Here is a 21,313-nt window from a genome sequence, read left to right as displayed (position 1 = left end):
GAACTGTGGTAAACATTACTAAATAAAAAAATGTGCATCATATAGTAAAATAACTTCTCAGCTACATTCTGCTCATGGAATATATTGAAGTGCAACCTTACATCATCCTTAATTCAGACAGTGGGATGCTTGAAGTCATCTTTGCTTTTGTGTTTTCTTACTGTTGGGACAAGCTGGCTGGCAGCCAGCTTCAAAGCATCCTCAGGGCACAGCTGTAGCTGGAGTGTGTCCCCTGGGGAATGCTGTGCAACCAGCCACAGGTGTTGGGTGCACTGGGATCACCTGTCCTCGAGAAGCTGCTGGTGAAACAGGAGAATCAGAATACTGGCTGCGTCCCCCATGGTTCAGAGCATCCTGCTCCCGTGTGTCCAGGCGCCTTTCATGACCAGGTGGACCAGTGCAAAGGCACGAATATGGTTTTTGTCCTTGGTGGTGTGTTACTCAGTGTGTGTGTTGTCCCTCGTGCTGGTGTCCCTGCAGGAGCCTGGTCTGCAGCCGGGCTGGGCTCCTGGATCCATGGCTCTGCTGGCGCGGCTGCTGGGCACGGCGCGCTCCCCTTGGGCTCTGCTCCCGCTCCCTGCCAAGGCTTGCAGCAGTGACGTGCTGGGGCTGCCTGCTGGCGTGCTTCATCTGCCTGCAGTGGGGTTTGTTTCGGGCTCGGGGTCTGCTCTGCTTGTTCATCACCATTAGCTAACCATTAAACAGGTATATGCTACCAACTTCAGCCTGCCTAGGGGAGCTTGGCAGAGTCTGCGGGCATCCTTTAGCATGGCATCTCTTTTATGGTAAAAGAGGTCTTATTATAAGCAGTGATAATGCTCAGAGGATTTCTTTTAAAAAAGTTATTTTGTGTATGGTATTTCTTTTAATACATCCTTGTGCATAAACCCTCTCGGTATAATTACAGCTTTGTAAATCCCCATTATTTGTTCTCTCTTTATAACAAAGGATTTGTCTGTTAAGTTACAATTGCAATTACCTCATAAACCCAGCAGCTGAGTATTATCTTGTGATATACTGGAAGAAGCAAGCAAATACCACCATCTTTCTGAAAATACAGAAGTGTAAATGAAGCCTTTTTTACCGAGCATCCAAAGTGAGGGAAATACCACTTTCCCCTTGCCTGCTAGTTGTTAGTTGTGCATTCAGAAGTTTTCAGTGTGCATGAATCCAATTTTGAATTTGAATACTTTGATAGTTCTTTTTTTTGGTTCTGTTTTTCTTTGGTAGAAATAAACACAAAAGGCAGTTCCAGTGGATTTGGTTTGGTACATTACTACATAGCTCCTAAACAAATATTTGACTCTGTCAATTTGTCTCTTAATTGGAGTTTAGTCCAATTTCACCTTTCAAAAAAAACTCCTGAAGCTTCAGCATACTTGACCTTAGCTCCAGAAAATAAAGCAAATATAGTCTCTTAAGGCTTTTATCCTGTTAGCTTAGCCAGAAAACCTTGATTCAACAAGGTTTTGAATTTATTCATAGTTGGATATCACTGGCAAATGATGTCATTGTCACTAACAATGGTGTCCACTGCCTCTCCACAGAAGATGAAGAGAAGTTAGGCAGCTGCAGACACTAATGAAATATAACTCAGTTTAAGTGAAGATCTATCTTTGCTTTGTATACTGGGCACAGGGAGACATTTTCCAAAGCCCTTTTTTAGAAATACCTGTTTCTGTTTCATTGCATATTTCTTATATTGGCAACCAAAACTGCCATTTGAAAAACACTTCCCAGCAGAATTGTGGGCCTGATCATTATACAGTGTTGTTGTACAATACACCTTCAAACCTCTATGGAGTCCCATAAATAAGAAGAAATAACTCTTCTCTTTAAGCTTGCTTTCACTGACTTTCAAATGTCAGGTTTCCATGTTATTTATTCTTTGGATACTATTCATAGCTCTCAATATGCAGTATGCAGAGTTTAAGGCCATTTCTTGCTCAAATCATACAGTCTGTGCCACAGTTCTGAACTGCATTGGGACAATTTACTGGGATACATGCTATACAGGGCTCGTGCCATACAGGTAGGAAAAAGCAGAAGAAAGAAATGTAACAAAAAAAAAGACCCTAAACTCAAAGCAGTTAGTGTGCTACAGACCAGTTCACCATATTTTTCTGTGTGTATTAAACATTTGCTTTCATGGAACTGCCTTAATTTTGGATGGAATTACCCTGACAGCTGCATTCCAGTGTGCAGGTGTGATGGTTGTCATCCACCATCCCAAGAAGAGCAGAACAGCACCAGTTATTAGAAAAAGCAGTGCAGGAAAAAAAAAAATTTACATGTTCTGGATGAGTTGGAGGCTGCCAGGCTTTATTAAGTTCTAAGATGTGTTGGGTTGGTAGTGGCACCTTGGGAAAGATAACATAACAAAGTCTGTCAGATTTTATTCTAGGACTCAATAATGAACTTTACTGGCTGGGGATATTATGCAGCCGTACTTACTGTACGTTTGTCCTTCAAGATACTAGCTTATTTAATTTGGCCTTCTCACAGAAGATAAACCTGGGACAATTAAGAAAAATCATAATCATTCACTTGTCAGTGGGGTGATTACAAGCAGAAAAGTATAGGCTTTCTGAGAAAAAGCATGAAGGTCCAAGTCTTGTCTCTGCAGTGGATTCTTTAAGCTTACGCAGACATATGGGCAATTATTAAAATCAGGCACCTGGTGTAAAGCAGTCTGAGTCTGAGGATGATTGAAAGGCTGAAGAAACCTTGTTTTGGCTGTCTCAGCTTATCTGTTCCCTGGGTTCCGCTTCACTAAGTTGGCAGAGGAGAGGAGAAGATTCCAGGGTGCTGTTTGCACCATCAGTCTCAGAAGAATTGGTGGTGGCCTCCACCAATAGTTGCAGTATATGGTTAAACACACATGGGATGAATACCCCTGAGTTCCCAAAACTTCCCATATCACTATCATCATACATTGCATATAGTGCTTGAAGGTTTCCCTTGGATTTGACTATTAGTTGGTTGGTTAAGTTTTTTAATGTAATAATTTAAAAATATGTGTGAAGGCTTGGTTTCAATATCCTGATGCTTTTCAAACTTGAGTCTTTGGTCCTACACAAGGTTTTCAGGCCTAAGTGGAATGCAGGGCTTCTAATCAGCTACAGTGTGTTTGCTTTCTGTGGCACTGGGCCCGGCCCTATGGAGATGACATCCCTAAATACCTTTCAGAGGAAGAAAATAACTGAATTTAGAGCATATGATTATATTATGTACAGAGAAAATAGCTGCCCTTTTCTGGGATCTGCTTAGTTCTCTTAAATTCAATTAATTCTTACCTTACAAAAATGCAATAGCTTTTCTTTTTAATGGCATAAGCAATGTACTTTTTCTATAAAGAGCAGTAGAATAAGTTTGAAGATTTTAAACAATTATTTTTGGTACAGTTTTTATTTTAAAGGTAAATTAATTTATCATTGCACTTTTCAAAGTCAAGAAGAATTGCGACATTAACATTCTAATGTAAATACAATGTACTGTAAGAAAACTTGAAGGTCTGCTAGCCAAAGAGTATTTAATCTTGTTACTTCTTCATTAAAGCAGAGAATTGTAATGGAAATGTTGACAAAACAGGACTGCAGACATTACTGTCTGTGGACTCATCAGTTGCATTTTCTGTAAAGCAGCTTTGAGCTCTTTAGTATGGTCTGAACAAACATACAGCAGTAGCAATGGTTATTTGTGTTTCCACATTATTCCATCTCTCAACAGTTGGGTCAGGCTACCTGGCTGATGCCAAGACTTCTTATACCGAGGAGGATGACTAGCTTCCAAAAAAATCACTGATGCCCTTGATTGCTATGACAGCCAGTCATCAAGAGCAATAATAAATGGTGACTCTTTCTTGGGCACTTTTTTGGGGAGTAGGACAGATGTGAGATGGTGGCTCTTGGCTGGTCATGCTGGTGGGGCAGCAGAGCACATATTCCACTTACATCTGGCAGTCCCTTCAAAGGCAGGTATAGCTGTGGGTGGGGCTACGTGCAGTTTTTTGGCAGCAGTGGTTAATTCTTAATCTTTATGTATGTTTTAAGTGGAGCGATTTTATGGGTTTTGTGCCTCCCAGCTATGGTCTTGTTCTTGCTGTCCAACCTAAACACAGGCTTTCTTCTGCGCTTTTATCCTGCAGAGAGCCTATACCTGCATGCTGATGGTGATTAGCATTGCACTGGTGGTGAACATTCTCAGGATGCATTCTCAGGATGCATCCCGGGGTCCCAGGGCTCAGGCTGAGCACCCTGGGTGCCTCGCAGCGCCGAGCAGTCCAAGGCGCGCTGTGTGGAGTTCCAGGACTGGGAATGCCTGTCACAGATTAGACTTTGGCATGCTGCAGTCATGGCTTTTCACTCTGCAGAGTGCATGGCATGGCTTGTTAACTACTGCAGATACTGGAACTGTGAAATCAAATGGCCTTGAGTCAAGACTGGTGGGGCAGGAAGAATTAAATTAACTTTCTGTGCCAGCAGAGTTTCTTGCATCTTGAGGAAGAGCTTTACTGAGGGAGGTCAGCGAGATTTTTCCCTGCTGTCCTTTTCTTTCCCCTACGTTTTTGTTCTTTTTTATTCCACCTCCACTGTCATGCTTTTAATTCTGACTGGGAGCTGCTAAACAGAAGAACTGAAAGCCAAACTTACTGGAGCAGCTTTAAGAACGAATTTATCTCCTGGTCGGGAGTGCTCATCCCCCACTCCTCTCTTTCTCCTTCCTTGGCTCTGACGGAATGAGAACTCTCTGGCTTTTCCAGGCCTGGGTGGCTTTCTGGGATCTTTTGTGAAAAAGGAAATTGTAGTGAGTTTGTTCAATCAGTCTCTTTGTGGACTTCTGAACACCAGAGCATCCTGCAGGGACTAAAAAAGTAAAGTGAAATAAATTCTGGGGTGATTCTGTCTGGAGGACTGAATAGATGCTATCTTTTGGTAACTTCAGGTTTTTTTCCAAATGAAGATGTCTGTGATGGGTGTGAGGAGCTTGAAAGTAAGTTTTAATAGGATGAATAGGATTTGATGGATAAGAAGAAAAGTATAAGAAGAAAAGTACTGCTCTCATCCCTAATCTGATAGCTGTTCAAAGACTCAGGCAGAATACACACTTGATATCTAAATTTTCTGAAGAGCCCTTGGATGTCTTTTCTCCTACTGTGTACTGGATAAGTGTTGGATCATATGAAAATAAGTTGTTTTAGCTAATTGTGTGTATTCCTTTTTGGGATCAAACCCATACTTTAGTTAATGACAAGTTATCTTCAGTTTTTCAGTTTCTGCTAAACAGCATACAACAAAAAAAGGTGAAATAATGACTGAAATGAAAAAGGAACATTTTTACTTGGACAACTTCATGCAGTCAGGAATTTTCTGTATGTTAAAGTAGGAAATTTTCATCTACGTCTATTCTGCTGCCTGATCATTTTAGCAGTATTGGTTTCCTGTGGTTCAGCAAGTCAGTGGTGAATCTTCCTTAAGAAAAATCATGAACAGCTTCAGTAGCAAAGTACATTATTTTAACAATCTCTATCAGTATTTTTTTTAGTGTTAATGATAGTATTTATAAAACTGAGAAGGTTCATAAGTTGTTCTGAAAAAGATGGAACTTGAAAAAATATTTACAATTCTTTTCTCTCTCTTTTTTTTTTTTTTTTTTTTGGTACTGGGATTGAAAGGATAATTGTAAATACCCTGATGAATTTACAGGACCTCTTGTCACTGAGTGTGGACAGTTGTCTACTTAGTTTAACGTAATGGTACTGATGTGCCTTTGAGGCAGTCTGGTAGAATCCTCCTAGAGTCTGTCCAAAGTTAACACATTTGGTGACTGGCAACAAGTATGGTTTTTACTGTAAAGAGGCATATGCTTAGCAAGATGACACATCTGAATATTGCAATGTAAATGTCCTCACTTTTTTACTTTTTTTTTTCCCTGTAGCGCTCTCCCCCTCCATCTAAGCAGTAGGCTTTAAGCTTGAAGGCAGTTAACAGGAGATATATTTTAATTTTAAATTCTTTGCCAAGGTGTCCGAGGCAGATAAAGCAGGAAACCCAGTAAGTCTTCTGCAGGGACCACTGAATGCTTGCACCTCACTTATCCAGTGTTGTTTTGGGCACACTGGAGGGGAGGTTATCTCCACTTGGATAAAAGCCAGATTTTCTCAGGCTAGAAGCTTCTTGCTACCTGATGGAGATAGTAATTGGTCCTCTGAACAAATGTCTGCTGAGACAGGCAGCAGAGCCCATAAGAACTTGTGATAGGAGGTGCTCATGGCCCTCATTAAAGCTTGTCCTGTTATCAACAGCTAGATCAGATAAGGAAAACTTATGCAAATTGGTTTTTTTAAGCATGCTAGGGTGGTTTTTTTGGTTTTTTGATTTTTTTTTTCTGGGAGTCATAAACCCTGCCAAAGTAAGCTTTCATTCTTCTTTTAAAAGTATGTAGGATGCGTTAAATATGCTTCAAAGCAGCTTGCACTGTGAGTGTTTCTAGCATAGAAATACTTTTCTTTGAAACTGTGGATCTTGTCACAAGTCCAAGATGACTTTTAGTCTTCTTCAGACTTGCTTCTGTACCTGCTTTATATTTAAAACAGGTTAGCCTGTAAGGTACTCCTATCCCTTCCCAGAAAGAAACATTCTGTTCCCAGAAACTTGGTGCTGTGGAGCGCAGTAGTATTGTGACAGGTGAGTAATAGAGAATCAGGGATGCAATATGTCCTCAGTTGCACTCTGGCTAGCTTCAATGGGTGTTTTGCATGAGAAAACTAAGAAGGATTTGGCTCGTGCTGTAATAAATCCCACTCAATCCTATTGAAACCCTGCATAGCATCCAGTGATAAAATGCTTACTGGTTCTGTCCCTTGATTTCTGCGTGCAAAATCTTTCTTAAATTACCTTTTGTGGGTGACCCACACCTGTAGCCAGACAGGTAAATGTGAACTAATCTGGTACTGATGTATTTTTTCAATAGCTGATTATTGTGGGAGCTGTAGAAAAATTAAACCTATGAGGATTTTATGTTTGACTAAATAATTAAGTGACCTTATAGTTATTTTTCTTCCCTTAAAGGTAACATGTGCAGGTACTCTGTTGTGGGAAATCAGACTTTGTAAATGTCAGCTCTCATGAGCTGACTCATAAAAATGGGATCTCATGGCTTTTCTCAAACAGGTGGTTAATCCAGTGTTTTACTGCACTCCAGAAATGTCTCTCTGTAAGTTTACCTGTTCCATGTGTGAAGCAGTCTCATTTTATAGGTCTCTCAAAAATATCAGGTGACCATACCATAAATGAAGGGAAGACGCACTTCTACTAATCTCTTTGGCTTTGTTTCCCTCAGATTGACAGATTCATTCCTAGAAGACTCTGTTTGAACCCTGCTGTCCCCCAAATCACAGTATTTTCACTGCAGAGCAGTGAAGAGAATCCATCTCTTCAACCATTGCATTGATTGCATGTTTTGAGGACAAGCTTCGAATTTGTCTTTGGCAAAGATGAACGAGGTCTCTCCTTGTTTTCTCTTCATCTGTAAATCTCTAACCATACTGACTGATGGCTAATGAAGTGTACAGAAAGTGCTAGAGGTTGAGATGCTTTGCCTGTGACTCAGCATTATTTTCTCTGCTTTTCAACAAATACTGCTAATAATTGTCAGATTTTATTAGACTTGGCTTTTTTGTTTTCTATTTCATGCTATATATTATGCTAATTTAGAAAATGAAATAAGAAAAAGTGTTATTTTATTCTTGCATGCATTGGTGACAAAAAAAACCCCATTTACTACAGAGTTACCAGAATCCAGTCCTCAGCTATAATGCAGATAGATGCTTGCAGATAGTTCTCCCTGGTTGTAAAGGACTGAAAAAAACTAATGAAGAAATAAAAGGTTAATGAATATTTTTGCATGCCTCACCATTCATTGATTGTTCTGAGTTATGCCTGAACTTTCCCAGAATACTCTTAAAGATTTTTTAGTTTTTGATTTTGTGATGTGTGTTGGTAGATTGTTGACAAATGTGTCATTCAGAGCAGCTGAGTTGAAGTGGGTGTTTATTGAAATTGCTTGATGCTTTCATTCTTCTAAACTGCCACTGACCCTACCTGTTTGGGGTTTGAGCAGAAAATAGCTACTTTTAAAAAAACCTTCCAGGCTGAGGAACTCTTTAAGTGGGCATACTGCAATGAAACCCATCCTATACTAGAAAATACCAAATGTCCAATAAAAATATTGGCAACACAAACACAAATACTGTTCATGAGATAGAGCTTGAAGTGAAAATAAACCTACTGAATGTGTCTAATCAGCCTGTAAGTTAGGTGGTGAATTGATGAGACCAGTTGTTTGTATTGATATTTCCAAAGCATTTGAAATGTTTGTTCAGAACAGCTAATTAAGATGGCAAATAAACAAAGGCATCCACTCCAGAGTGTTGAGAATGATTAACCCTGCAAAATAACAGAGACTTACTGCAGTTATGTAAAAAGAACCTTTTAGTTTTGGTGTTAATTGAAGCGAAACTGAAATAGTTACTTCAGAAGGTTCTTTTAACCAAATGGATCTTTAATACAGATTTCTTTACTCTTTTCAGTGAAAGAACAGAAAATGAAGCTCTAACAAGGTAAGAATTTTTTTTATTCCACTTTAGTAAGATATTCAAGTTAATTTGAGATAATTTTAACAAATATACTCAGCATTTTAGGCTAGATCCTGGACCAGTAGGTTTCACATTTCACTAGTAGATCCCAGTTTGTGTCAGTGTGTCGAAGCACAAAAAAGGAAGAGAATGAGTCTAACAATATTTAACTTTTTTGTGGTTGTTGTTATTGAAGCACTATTTGGTCTTTAATCAAAATAAGATGCCTTCATAGATTTGGAAACTTCTTTTTGTGTGTGAGGAATTTACGGGTAATTATTTTTCAGCAGATGATATAGTTTTCACTACCCAGTCAATGAAAATCTTTGTTTTCTTCCAGTTTGAAAATGAAACATTAGAGAATGTGCTGATAAAATAAGTAGCTTGGTCACAGATTTTTGGTTTTTGAGGTGTGGTGGTGGGAGTTTATGAATTATGTAGTTCAATAAATAAAGGAGGGGTGAACTCTTCTAGGAGTGAATATTTCCTCTTATATATAACATAGTTCAGCTGCATTCTGTAAATGGACTCTCAGTCATCTGCTAGATGAGCAAAAGGCAGAAGAATGTCTTTCCATATACTAATGAACTGTAATGGATGTTAAAAAAGTGATTTTATCTTTCCATTTCTTCCATTGCTAGTGAGGATGCTGACATTCATGTGGTGTGTCACCTAGAAAATGAAGCATCGCTGTCGAATAACAAAACCAGGTGTACAATAGCAAGTTGTTCTGACAGGCAGCTGAAGTATGAACCTGTTCAGAGCATTACAAAAATACATAATTACTTTTCTGTCACAATTAATATTTCAATTATAATAGTCATTCTCAGGATTCCAAGGAAGGGAAGTATTGTTGGCTATTGGGTTTTTTTCCTCCTGTATTTGCCTGGTTTGGTTTTTCGCATCAGTGGTTAAAGTAAAATTTTGCAGAGTTGTTAGCTGGATTTCATACACCTATTTCAAGTCAAATGACTTCCAAATGGAAGTGTGTTCATAAGAAATTTTTTTAAAAGCTGTTAACATCAATAAAAGTTGATATGTCTGCATAAACTGTGTTCCTGGTTTGCAGAGGGGCATTCTTGGAATAGGGAAGAGGGAGGCTCAAAAAAAAAAGGCATTTAAGCTATGCGAAAATATAAACTGCTAGAAACCGCAAGTGAGTAGAAATGTGAAGTATTAATGAAAAAAACAGTAGTGTTGTGAAAAAGTAATGAGGTGTCATAACAAATGGTGGTGTTAATAGCAGGCTATCTTTGCAATTCTTACTTTGTATTGGTACATGGAGAGTATGTGCATCTATTTGCAGCTACAAAGGTGTGTGCTTATGTAATACATCTCTGAGACAGCAAGATGCTGCTGTTTTTCCCCCAATCAGGGGGAAAAAGAAGGAGAAGGACTGAACACCCTTCTGTAACAGGGCTAATGAAGCTAAGGAACTTTATAATGTGTTGAGAACCACATGGGTAGTGCAGGGATTTAGTAAATGCCAGAAGAAATTCTAGTTCTGAGCAGTCTTTGTACACTGATCTCATCAGCATCCATGATCCAGGAAGAACACAAGTCCTCCTTCTGTCTCTTTACCAGGATTCAGCCATACAAGCACTGGGCAAACGTTGCAGAAACGAATTAAACTCACTGTGTCTGTAGGTGATCAGCTAACACAAGGGAGCCTTATGTGGAGCCTCTGAAGGCCACAGTAACACAAATCCCTAAGTAATATGCCTAAGTAATATAGCATGACAGCAGTAGTGGAAATTTACTTATTTTGTTTACCCAAGTCACAGCTGGAAGTATTTTAAGGTATACATTGCTCACTCCTGGATTTCTGCCTTGGCAGTGCCTGCAGAAGTACCAGGTCATTTTTATGTGATTTGACATATGGGCAATAGAAAACTGCCACCTGCCATCAGCCATCTTTTTATATCTAAGTTAACAGTAGTGTTTAGTAACTACTGATCCAGTTTGAGCTAGAAATTTTCAGTTAGGCTGAAAATGAAGCTATGCAGGTCACAGTGCTGTTCATCCCAAATTTCCAGGTCATACAAATGGGTGCTGCAGAAGCTGGAAAAGCTTGTTAAAGATGTTTGGTGCCTTCCCCTTGCATTTGAATTGACTTTTCGCTTTTAGAGTCTTTAGTCAAAAGCTATCTCTAATACACCACCACAGATGCTGCACAATTGACTCAGGAATCCCTGTTTAGGTTTGCCAAGCAGGCATACTATTTATCTCAGGTAAGAGAAGTTTGAGGTGTGATGTGGTTAGTATCTAAAAATATCAGTATAGGGAGATGGGATAGGGCTCCAACAGACAAAAACATGGCAAGATAAGGAAGAGGAGTTCACGTTGGAATTACGATACCGTGGGTGTAATTAACCACTGGAAACGCTTAGAAAGGAATGTGGTAGATCACTTGGAGTAATTAAATCAAGATTAGATCTGGTTCTGAAATATCTTCTAGTAGAGTTACAAGTTCTTGTGCTTTGTAAAGAAATTGCTGCATGAGGTATTACAGGCTGTGCCAGGCAGGAAGTCAGACCAGATTACCATAAGAGTTCCTCCAGGCCTTTTAAATCCACATCTCCACCAACAAAGGCTCTTATGTGGTACAGCCTGCCACAGAATTTCCAAAATCTGAGGTGGAGCAGGTCACTCTTGTTTCAGTGGTGAGAGGTTGAAAAGTCTTTGAGCACATCCTTGCTAAGAGCAGAGATGCTGTGGTGGGTACTCAGCGCTGCTGAGCTTGTGCATTGTGTGCTTCAGCCCTGGGCACCAACACTGAGCCACCTCCTGCTCTGTCTGATCAGCCCATAAATGCATCCTTCTGCCCAATCTTCTGATATTATGCCTGATTTATTTAGTGGTTTGCATTTTTTATTGTGTTCAGTGAAAATTAATAATTATTCTATAAAGCTTATTGAATCCCTTCTGTGATACAAGTAAAGTCCTGAAGGAGTTCAGTATTTTCTTCTGTTGCTCAGTGAGCATAATGCCATTGTCTTTAACACAGGATCTTCTATAACCACTCTTAATATCCCTCTGAGTAGAAAGGGCAGGGAACATTATTGGCAGATTATGTAGAATTCCTAGGATAAAAGAATCTGCTTTCCCCAAAACTGAAAAAGTAGTAACTTGTATGTTTGCTCCGGGATGTGCATGGAATAGTGAGAGTGGAGGACACTCATCTTTTAATTCTCTTCAGCTACAGGGAAGTGTATTCTTGTCTTACTGGGTAAGAGGTAGTAGATCCTTTTAATAGAAAAGAGATTAAAATATATCAAAAAGTAATTTTATACCAGAAGAAATACAAAACACAATGGTGAACAAGAATAGCCCTTACAAGAATAGCTTACTTTGATAAGCTCATTAATTTCAACATGCAGAATTAATCAGGAATTACTGTGCAAAGTCTTGCAAATGGAAAAATCCATCAACTTGAGCTCAGAATTATGTCGCCCTAGGTTGCATAGCTTTTGTTAGAGGAATGTCTAGTGTAATTCCACAGCAGCATGACAGGAAGAACAGCTAAGAGTTGTCCTGGCTGTATGTGGGGATAAAAACTTATTCAGGAAAGTTTTCATGTAATTCTGGCTCTGTAGAAAGATCTATGAAAAATCTTTTCTGTAAAATTATCCAGGGTAAATTCAAGAGTGAGCCCAGGAATATTAGAAGATTTTTTCCCAGAATACCTGATACCCAACCTGACAGCACGTAGTTTGCACTTGGTACCTGACCTCCCTACTGCTCTCTCTCCCTGGACTCTGTGCTTATGGTTTACACATGGCAGCCTAGACCTGAATTGGAAAAAATACTGGACTAAACAATAGAAAAACTAAAGTAGAGAAGAGAGATACCATTGTGTTTGATAAACCAAAGTAAGGCGATTGAGGTAAATAAGTTTGTGTCCCTCCATGTGGAGGCAACACCTGCTTTCCTGGACATCAGGGAAAGAGGACAATATGCTGGAAAAAGATAAGAAAAGGTTATTTACCCTTGCTATTAGGTTAGGGATTCATGGCTGTGGTGAAAGGAGAGAAGACTTTGGTTAGTCAGGAATCAAACGTTTGCTTGGTTGCCATGCAATAATAGTTGTGATTTTTTAGCATGAGGGTTTCTTCTGTACTACGTCTCTTGAAAGTATATTACATGCCTATGGTTTTTACAAATTCCTGATAGCCGTAATACTGACTGTGGAGAGTATTTAAAAACAAACTTTAGGATGTCGCTTTTTCACATATTTTTTCAACCAGTGAGTCACTCTTAATGGATACTTCAGTTCTGAAAAGGAATGGAGAAGGCAGTGCCATGGAAGAAAATTGCCCTCTCCATTAGTAAGGTATTTGAGACATCATATTGCTGCTGTTTCCTTCCATGTGAAAACTCATAGCTTAGTCATTTAATGTAAAGGAAAACAGTCTTTTCTACCACAGAAGAAGTGCCTCTACTGGACAGCAGCGCACAGGCCTGCAAAATTGACTTTGGTTATCACCGAGGGTTTCCTTGGCGTTTCTTTCTGTCCAGGCAATTAATGCTGTAAAAGCATTCCAGATGACAGAAAAGAGCAGTTGTGTTGAGGTCTGGGGAGTTCCTTTGGCACATCTCCAGTGCGCTGCTAGTCCCAAATTCATTGTTTGTATCTAAGAACCGCACTTGCTTTAAAAGCTCAGTTTTACTGCATTTGAAAGCTATTCAGTCTTGTTTCCTGCACTTTGTTTACTTAATAAACCCTATAGAGAATCCACAATTTTGCCTGGGTAACTTGCTGCTCTCTTCCAAGAGAGAAATATACTGGTTTTTAAATTTTTTAAATCCACATGCTAGCTTGGAGCACAAGTGAGTGTAAAGAAGTACCCTGTGCTCGCAATGTCTGCTCAGATGAGAGTTAAGCGTGCTGTGCTCACTGTTACAGAACTCTCCAAAAGTGTAGATTCAGGGAAATTCTGCTGCCGTGAGAGAACGGGAGCATCAGGAATGTTCTCTCCCACTTAATGGAAATGTGGCTTTTAGTGACCAGTGCATTTAAAAAATAGCAGATAGCGTGTATGTGCTCGTTGACAGAGTCCAACTGGAACATCACAGGGATGTTCAGGGCAGCAGATCCTGCTGTGTGCTGCAGCCCTGGGAGACTGGATGAGGCTCTGGTAGCAGCAGGCTGGTACAGCATATGTCTGGCTGCTACCAGAGGGATTTGCAGCTGTACAATTTTTGGGTTTGAGTAACCTTTCGAAAAGTGCATCTGAAAAATTGCCAGGGTGGCCAAACAGATTGATTCCCATCAGCAGGAGAGACAGCTGTTCATTTGACTACATCTGCTTCATTTGACTGTGTGGATCGTCTTACTGGATGGAATGGGCTCCAGAGACCTGCCTGTGGAGAAGAGAAGCAGGTAGGACAACGTGCACTGTGTCAGAAATTCTCTTCATCTTTGACATTACAGAAATGGCCTTGCCTTATGGATGTGTTGGAGGGGTAGGTGGCTTATCTAGTTGTTTGACCTTTGCCCATTTGCCCATAGCCCCTCTATTTCAGACCTGAGGAACACTACATCTACAGAACAGATGGGTTAACTACAGAATATTTCAGATGGCTGCACCCTGCTGATAGCACTAGTCAAAGCCTCCCCCCTGCCCCAATATATTACTGTGAAAACATGGATAAGAGTAAAAGATTGGAAAAGTCGGTGTTGGCTGAATAATATTAGTCCTAATCTCTATAAGCAATATGTATTCTCTGCCTTTTTGCTCACTTTAGGGTCAAAAGCCTGTCTAGAAGGTGCTAGAGATCTAGATGGTGTTAGCTAGATTTGCTTCTAGGTCATTCTCATTCAGCACCATCCTCAGAGCAAGCTTTGGTTCTATTGTTTCAGTTTCCCCATCTGTGGCTTTAGTCCAGTTCTCTTTCTTTAATCACATCCTATGTTAAATTGTCCTGCAGCTCTTCTCTTCTCCAAGTTTAAGGTTTCAGTTGCTGTGCAGGAGACCCTGTGAATGATTCTATTTCGTCAACTGAGGTAAAAAGATAGTAACAACATGCACTAAGGCACAAAATCTTCTCTAATCTGTTATTTGACAAGTGCATTTAATTATTTAGCATGGCTTGTAAAAGTAATGAAGTCCTTGTAACATGAGATTTAACACTCTCCTATTAATTTTTCCCTAAGAGGTGGGAAAAGACTGCCATCATTTTGTGTGCAAACTGAGAGCATGAAGTTAATGAGATTTGACTGAGAATACGTAAAAGGGGCTGGAACCTTTCAGTGCTTCTTAAGAGTTTTGCTAATAGGTAGTAAATCCAAGCACATCCCACAGTTAGATAAGATTCTGCCTGTGTTGGCAAACCAGAAGGTGCTGTCTGATGCTTTGCCAAAGCAAAACAGAGTTTTCTTGGACCAGCTGTATTTTTATTTTTTTTTTTGGAATGTTTAGCTTAGTAAAAAGGAAAGCTGTAAGTCACAGTCTTGCTCAAGAGGCATCATTCAAAACAATTTTTTATAGCATGATAGATTTCATGTTGCTACAAAATAAATATTTAATCGGCACTAATATTTTTGGTTCCCTCAGGCAGGCAGGGAAGTTCTAACTTTTTACTCAAGTAAGTGCAAATGGAATCTAGCAGGAAGTTCAAAGTAAAATGCATGCATATCCTAGAGATTTTTTTAATGGATTTTAGGTCCAGCCTGCCAGGATTGATGGCTGATTTTGTTCCTGACAGAAAATATTTTATCTCAAAGTTAAAGAGCCCCTATCCCCAAAAGTGGAAAAGAGCCCAAGGAGAATCTGTGTTTGATTGGTTTGAATTGTGTGGTGAACTAGATCAGTTACAATTACACTGAAAAAAGAAAAAAAAATAAGAAAGGCAGCCTGAAATGTTTTGTTTACAGTCACAAAGCTGCCTCAGCCATGCCAGCCCAACTCTGTGACTTAAGAGTCACTCAGAGCTGGGCTGGCATGGCTGAGTCACTCAGTCCAGTGACTCTGTAGAATTGCTCTTACTGCTTAGTTTCTAATTCCTCAATCTTATGTCATCTACTGGGCTCTTTATTCAGGAGCTTCACTTTGTAGTACATAAGAATATTTGTAGAATATGCAGAATGTGTGTGCAGTGGATATTTCTTACCTTGACAGCTGCTCTGTCAAGCGCAGTAGCAGAGTTTGGCCCTTGGATGCCATGAGCCCTCTGTGGGCTCCTGAGAAAGCTCTAGCTCCCATGATCGTCATCAGACAGGAGGATGGGAGACAAGCACTTGGATTTTGTGCTCCTCATGTGGACTAAATGGAGCCCACTTCATTTTTTCTTCAAATGTCAGCCACTGAGTGAGGCTCCTTCTGCTGTTCTCCCTTTCTGCTCAAGAGTCAGTAAGAGCTCTTCCCTGGTACCATGATGGGCAGATCTCTGTTTGTAATGGATCAGTCTTGAGACTGTCATCATGCTTGCATTTAAGAAAATCTTTCAGGACGCATCTACTCATTAGTGCTCTCTATCTTTTGATCTGTTAAAACTCATTCCCATCCTTCTAGCCATCAGCATCTTTCATTGTCCTTTCACAAATTAATTTAAAAACCAATCATCCCTTCTTTGATTTAATAATCACCAAAAAGAACAAACAGAAGTAAAGGTAAAATTATACAATTTCAGGTGGGAAATTGTGTGTTCTGAACTGAAACTTTAATGCATGTGCACCTCAGAGAAAGGCATCAAGTTTCTCTAATGTTCATCCAGAAATTAGGGAAAGCATTCCCTGCCATGTCTGACTGTCACCAAGGAAAAGTAGTACTGAATTTTTGCTGACTCTGAGGATGTCAGGTTAAAATTGTCACAGTCCTTTAGCTGTAGTAGATATATAATACAGAGAGAGAATACTATTGAGCAGTTATGACAAGTTTTGACATTTCTGATTTCCTTTATATTAAGATGCTAACCATAGACACTATTAATCTCACCCCCTGACTGGGGCTGATTCAGACAGCCTTAAGTTTTCAGATACAGAGTGGGTTTGTAAAATGGTAAGACATACAGGATAGTAAAATTTTCAGTGTAGAGCTGCATTAAAATACAGTGACAGTACTAACGCATCAAGATTTCCAGGTAAGTAGCCACAGTGCAGGTGTTCACCAGCTCTGATTTTCTTGAGGTACAGGATGTTGTGCTTTTTCTGGCCTGAAATTCCGTTTCTGAGAACAAATTGACTGGAAAATACTTAGATTTATAGGAGGAGCTCCTGCTTTGCTGGCAGCAAAAGCTAAGTGAAAATGACAGGGAGGGCTCACTTCTTTCTGCAAGTTCTGTCTGCAGTAGGAAAATGGCAGGCTGACCCTGGTGTGTTCCAGCTCTGTGTGGGAGGATTTGATGTATTTTGTTTCCAAAACTTGGTTATAGTTGCAGCTTTCACATATGGAAAGAGGCAGAGGTTAAACACGAGACTGCTGTAAAAATGTACTAGCATTCATAATTATGTTAACATTTTATTATTCCTTGCTTCTGTGAAATAAAATAATTAAAGGAACATGAAATAATAACAGAAGAGAAAAAAGTCATTTCTTGTTCTTATAGGATCATAAAATCCTAGAATGGCTTGGGTTGGAAGGGACCTTAGACGTTATCTAGTTTTTCTAGATAACTCCTCTGCCTAAGATAAGGACACCTTCCACCGGACTGGGTGGCTCAAAGCCCCATCCAAGCTGGCCCTGAACACTTCCAGGGTTTGGACACCCACAGCTTCTCTGGGCAACCTCTTCCAGTGCCCCATCACCCTCACAGAAAAGGATCCTAACCAGGTTCCTCAATCCTAGTTCTGATAATGTTGCAGGCCTTGTTTCAGAACGTTTTAAATTGCCTTCCTTAAAACCTTCCTTAAATTGCCAGTACAGTTGCTCCAACTAATTCTTAAATGGAGTGGAAATTACACAAATAGGAGTTATTTGAAGCTGCAGAATGATTTTACACTCATTCTTATGTAATGAGCTAGAATTGCACAGCTGACCAAAAAACAGTCCTTAATTCAGAATTCCAGCCTGTTTTTCACTTCAGTGGCTTTGTAAAGTTCCCTCTAGTCTTTATGCACCATTTTATGTGGTTTAACTGAAATTCTGAGAAAATAAAGGAAAATTAACCATGGGCATGGAGAAATGTGGAAGGACAGATGAAGTGAGATATTTCACACAGGAATGGGGCGTAGAGAAAGCAGTTCTGTAAGAATGGTTTGATCAAAATGTTTGGGATGGTAAAGTGACATAGAGAAAAAGTTTTATTAATTGAGAAAGAATGCATGACCGGAAAGATGTGATTTATTGGACTGAAAAACTCTTCCTCAACAACAGCAAGTGGCATCGTCTCCCAAAGAAAGTGTCAGTCTTATTTGGGAACTGAAAAATTGTTTGAATAAAGACTAGGAAATACCAGTGTAAAACCTGTGCTTCTGTAGGTGAGCACTCTTGAAGCAGAAACCTTTTCTACATCCACATTCTGACTTGCTTGAGAGAGCTCCATGAATCTGATTCAGGCTTGGGATAAAACCATAAGGTATGTTTTCTCTGCTTGCTCCCTTTTTCCCCTAAATCTTATTATACTGCAGCTTGGCTCTGTCCAGACAGTCTGGAGCAGACTGTGTTGTAACTTGCTTTAGCCGCCGCTGAATTTAACAGCTTTTGGCTTGGTAAGGAATGCCTTAGGAGAACTCTTGCTCATCTGTTCCCTGAGCCAAAGGAAAACTCCTCCAGTAGCTTTCCCAGTGTTTTCTCTGGCTGGAACACATAGTTACCGATTGCTAGGTGAAGATACACTACCTTTAATCTTATTTTTGTATTTTTGGTTTGTCCAGCTGACATATTCTAAGATAACCACTTTGACTAAAGCAGTGAAAGAGGACTTTCTTTTCTTTTCCCTGTACTCCATGTAATTAAATTCTTCCACTGGTGGGAAAAATGCTTTTCCTTGATGTAAATGTGTGGCAAATAGTTGATTGCTGAGCCAGTCAGTCACATTTCCCTGCTAAACGTCCTATTTCCAATATTTTTCATAACAAATTTACTTATCTTTGTTTCCTAGCCCTGTATGGTTTGCTTTCTGATCCTATTGTCATTTAAGCTGTTGCAAGAAATGCATCCATTGGGAAATTGTTAAATAGGATCTCAATAAACATTTGGATTTTATTTAGCAAGTACAAATCACTAGGAGATGTTTGCATATTTATTTGTTGAATTTCAGCTTCCACTTCAGGTTAGATGAGACATAAACAATTATATAGCACCTCTGGCAAAGAATTAGTCTTCAAAGCAAGTCAAAGTAACACTGGGAATTTGGAGGAAGATTCCTGAAGTTTTAGAAAGAACTGTGAAAGGCTTGTGCTTTGTTTTAGCTCCATACATTTTATGTCAAGTATGGAATTAATGTTGTAGACTTTTACTCTGATACATCTTGTTTGTTTTACTCTAATATGTATTTCTGACAAATATTTACGGCAACACTGGTCAGAGTCTGCTCCTTTGCCTGCCTCATTAATGTAAAAATTACCCTAATTTAAAGCCAGCTAAAATATTTCAGGGGTGGTGGTTTGTTTGTTTGTTTGTGTATTTTGTTTGAGGTGGTTTTTTGTTTGTTTGTTTTCTATTTTCCCTGGGTCTAGTGATCAGACTCTCCATTGTACTTTGTAACAGAGACCACAGATAACTGATCTACCAGAAAGGTTTTAATAGGTTTTATGCAAGATCCAGGATCAGGAGGCCAGGTACCACAGCATGCTTTTGTGCCCTAGCAGAGGAAATACCTCTTTGGATGTGTTCTTGGCCTGCTTCATTTTAGAAGAATCTCTGTGTAAATTATGGGTGAAAATTAACGTAATTAATTGTAATTAGTATAGTGTTTATAGTGGATACATGTTCCAAAATCTTCAACAACACTGCAGGAGACTTCATAGTTTCCAGGAACTGTAGATTTACAGTAGCAATTAGATCATTTAGGCCAACCCTGAATACCTTTTGAACTCTGCATTTACTGTCCATTTGTGTCTTTGAAAATCCTCCCACTTATTGACAATTAAATTTGATGCCTTGTTACTTGTGTACATGAAAGCAATTGGCATACTCTTTCTGTCTGTGTCTCAGTGTGCCTTATTTATTTAGTAGCATTGTTGGATTTTAAGTTCTGGAGATAAACCAAAGCATTAAGGGCACAAGGCTTACCTGCTGTTCCTTGCTTGTCCTTTCTTGCATGCCTAAAGGAAAGACTTGCACTGACAGTGAGATTGATAAGCTTCCAATTCTCAAAACAAAGTGCTATTTTTATTATATAGTAAAAGACTTGAGACAACACTTTGCTTGGTACTCTGTTCCTACACATTCACGTGTTCTTTGAACTCTGTCCTCAATATTTGTCCTATAAAATCTTTGCTGTTTAAAGGGGCAAAAACAATAAAGTGCATTTTAGAATGTGTGATCCCTTAATGTTATTTCAAACTTTGATGAGAATAATCAAGGGTTGGAGTCTGTACTGTGATTAGCAGAAAGATATCCTTGTTAAATCCTTGAACTGTATTTTCTTTTTAGCCACGTGTTTCTGCAATCATTTCCAGTTTGCAGAATATTATGTTCAAAATACTGTGTTCTGTATGAGGTTCACATAAACTTATTTTTCCTATTTCCCAAGCATGAGGAATCATTTGTTAGTACCTAGCCTTGTCTCAGAAAATTAAGATTACTCAATCTGCATTTGTGATCTATGACACGAAATTCTTCCCACTACTTCTTTCATTTTCTTCCACCTCGGGAGGCATCCGTTTTTCTTAAAGTTTTAGAAGAACATCATGTACAAGAATCCAAGAATCCCTGCCCTACATGTGACTACTCTTTCTCTTTTTTTTTCTTGTTATTTCCCTGGTGTTTACAAGACCAATATGTAGTTTTCAGTGGATTAAACTTGTAGCTGAAGAAGATGGGGGAGTTCTTCTGCCTTTGATCACAACTAGAACTTTCCACCCAAGAGAGATTTGTTCAGGCAGATAACTGCCTTTCAGTCAGTGGCCAGAGGAAGCCAGCATTTAATGAAAATTTAGAGTCTGGATGCATTTCATCTGGGCTATTTATTTTTCCTTGAAGGCAGAGATGAGGAAGGATGTGCAGTGATGCAGCACTGAATGAAGGATAGCAGAGGAGACACCAAGACTTGATGCAGGAACAGAAGGAGATTTACTTTCTTCAGTGTTACCTTATAGAATCTATTTTTATGTAGAAATGTCACCTGACAGAAGTCAGGAGAGAGAATATCCAAGTAGTTTAGATGCAGCTAGAGGCAGGGAGCTAAAGCCACGAGGGAATAGAAGAGGCAGTTGAGGTGATCTGAATGCACAGCTGTACATAAAAATAGTAGTTGGAAGGAAGAGGTCTTTGAGGGAGCTGACCACGGACTGCATGTGGCTATAATCACAGGATAGAAGCTGGCACTCATTGGTTGTGGAGAAATCAAGTGAAACACTGATGTGTTATGATGGGGAACTCAGGAGAAAAAGTGAGAAACAGATGACTGGAAGAAGAAGCGGCACCAGGAGAAAAGGAGGATAAGATGGAAATAAGTAGAGATTTGAGGCTGAGAAGGAAGAAGGATGTAATTAGAGAAATGAGGACAGCAAATAGTTGGGCAACATCAGGGAAAAAAAGGAAAAAAAAAACCCAAACCCCATGAAAATCTGGG

At 39.4% G+C, this 21,313-nt stretch overlaps 1 protein-coding gene across 5 annotated transcripts in view; it reads left to right on the top strand.

Moving 5' to 3' along the window:
• The window catches only part of THRB (thyroid hormone receptor beta), a 156,388-nt gene that overhangs the window by 21,676 nt on the left and 113,399 nt on the right, over positions 1-21,313 (top strand). For 2 of the 5 annotated variants that reach the window (XM_063154551.1, XM_063154525.1), the window contains exons 1-2: positions 7,346-7,504; positions 8,591-8,620. The gene's annotated coding sequence lies outside the window, so the exon portion shown is untranslated. Of the gene's footprint in view, positions 1-7,344; positions 7,505-8,590; positions 8,621-21,313 lie in introns of those variants that run through there. The other 3 variants (XM_063154534.1, XM_063154516.1, XM_063154507.1) reach the window with 2 other exon arrangements.

Source organism: Melospiza melodia, chromosome 1, assembly GCF_035770615.1.
Source record: "Melospiza melodia melodia isolate bMelMel2 chromosome 1, bMelMel2.pri, whole genome shotgun sequence".
Taxonomy (NCBI): domain Eukaryota; kingdom Metazoa; phylum Chordata; class Aves; order Passeriformes; family Passerellidae; genus Melospiza; species Melospiza melodia.
This window is presented reverse-complemented; position numbering and strand designations above follow the sequence as displayed.